The sequence below is a fragment of the Montipora capricornis genome, chromosome 2, assembly GCF_036669925.1.
Source record: "Montipora capricornis isolate CH-2021 chromosome 2, ASM3666992v2, whole genome shotgun sequence".
Lineage (NCBI taxonomy): Eukaryota > Metazoa > Cnidaria > Anthozoa > Scleractinia > Acroporidae > Montipora > Montipora capricornis.
The window spans coordinates 64,376,967-64,379,466 of NC_090884.1; positions in this window are offsets into that span (position 1 = coordinate 64,376,967).

Below are 2,500 nucleotides of genomic sequence, written 5' to 3' on the forward strand. Positions count from 1 at the left end.
TACAATTGGCTAGCAAAATCGGAGTCTAATTTTAAGACAAAAAACACGCTTATCTGATTTTTTTTTCCTTCCCAAAGGCGAGATGATATTCGCAAACGTTTTAATCCAAAGGACACATAACCTTCTGAAGGAAGGTGAAAGTACTGCTTTCAATGCAAGCCAGTGGCTATGTTCAGAGGCTTTGTCGAGAACAGGGCTACAAGAGTGGGGTACTTTTAGAAAGGCACTGTGGAGGAGAGTTCACTCTTCTGTTGTTCCGATCTTAGCCCAGATCATCGCTTTCACTGACAGAGACAGCAACTTGGATTTGATGGAGAACGGTGGACCTTGGCTTTCTACACTATGGTTAAGGATTCTAGCAAATCCCAACATTTCGGAGCTGAGGTACAGCAAAATTATTTCTCCTGTCACAAATACTGTTCGCGAGCGGGTGCAAGTTCCTGGATCTGGTGCCGGAGGTCATACGTTCAAGTGCATGTTTCCGTTTTCGTTCATCGTCAAGCGGCAAGTCGATAAACTGTTGCAAAGAGCAACTAGCGCAGCAGGTAATCTTTTTGTTGTACTAAATTAAAAATGTGTGTACGGGTTGTATTTTACGTCTACTGTCAAAGTCAACTGCAAAAACTGACGAGGTATTCCGCAATATTTTAGGAGCAGATGCGTAAGCTCTACCTTAAGCATTTTTTTCGTAATTTCATGCTGCATGCTCCTCCCGGAGGAGGTTAATTTAAAGGAACGGGAGTTTTCGGGGATGAAATTTGGGTTTATATCAATAGGTCAACCTTATCTTCTAAAGAGGAAATTTTAGACTTGTTTTATACTTTATTTCTCCCATGGTTTGGCACGATACTCACTAACTTGATGACCACGGATCTGTCAACCGGAAAATGCTGTTCCAATTTCCACGTTTGGTTTTCGGAATTGTTTATGTACAGGAAATGTAAGGATTTGTATGGGAATCTCGATAAAAGACTGGAGAAGACAATTATACAAAAAAGAAATTATTAATTAAAGAGCCTAACCTCATTGCCATTGTGGGTCGCTTCCTTGTAAGTGTAAATGTAAATGTATAAATGTGCGCTTAGTTGACCGCTCCCTTTAGGGTCAACCGGCTCAATGGGATCGGAGCGAATGCATGTGAAGGCGCCCATGGCTACCGCCATACGATCCATGTGTGATCTCGGAGCACCGCAAACCCAGCCAGATGTAATTGACTGGGAGTCGATTTTGAGGAGGGAGGAAAACCGGAGTGGATGATATGTGGAATTGTAACCGTGGGAACATTTTATCCTTAGAATATTTGACTCAATTCGGCTTCTGAGAATTTAGAGTCCAGCCTTGGGATTTTATTATAACCGTTGACAACCGAGGAATAGACCCCTCTACAAAATGGCGGCCGAAAACTCAAATCAGTGAAAATTAAAACGTATACCAGCACCTTTAATTTAGTAACCCTGAAAAGGTTCAGCGTATCAGGTAAAATATAAGCTGAGAAAATGTAAGTTAAAAAATGTAAAAATTTACAGACGTCGTAGTAATGCAAAAGTCTGTAAATTTGTTAAATTTCAACTTACATTTACTCAGCTGCTATAACACCTAGTACGCTGAATCTTTGCAGGGTTACTGAAGTAAATGTGCCCTTTCGATTTCTGGTATCAGTTTTTCATTCAGTCAATTTTAACACATTCAAATCCGTAGCCGCCATTTTGGAAAAGGGTCTATCGAAATCACGTCAAATCTGGCAAAAAAAACCACACAGGAAGAAAGCGACTCAAAATGGCAATAAGGTTGGGCTTTTTAATTAATAATTTCTTTTTTTGTATAATTGTCTTTTCCAGTCTTTTATCGAGATTCTCATAAAAATCCTTATATTTTTCTTCACGGCTTTCCCTCGCACTGAGCTTGGGGCCACTGTGGTTAAAGCGAGATTTTCGACGAATGGAATGCGCCCATAATCAAGCATCAGTGATAAATCTAACCGAATTCAATCGACTTTACTTTCGGGTTTTTGCTTTGCAGCTTCATCCAGTACTTCTCTGGTCCAGCTATTAAGAGATCTTATCGAAAATTCAGAGACGGGGAATCTCTTCGATGGCCTGTGCAACGAAGATTTACCAGCGTTATCTTATCTCTCAGACTATGTCCACATGGTTTATAAGCCGTCAAGCACCAGTGAACACGAGGTTTTCATCTGAAATTTTACTTTTTGAAAAAGGGCATTATTATCACGCTTACCTGGGCAAACAGGGCTCAACCATGACCTCCTCATATAGCTTCAAATGAGCCATGAATCTACATTCGTTGGGAGATGTATTAATCCAGTCCAGCTGAAAGTGTTGTTGTTGTTGTTTTCTTTTTTTTTCTTTTATCTAAAAGAGCCTTAATTAATAATAATAGCAACTTTATTCATTCAATTCTATGAAAGGGTAGGATACCAGAAGTTATCTCCATGTGACCGAGGTCACAGTTTTTCGCTATACGGACCGACCCTTAGCTGGTA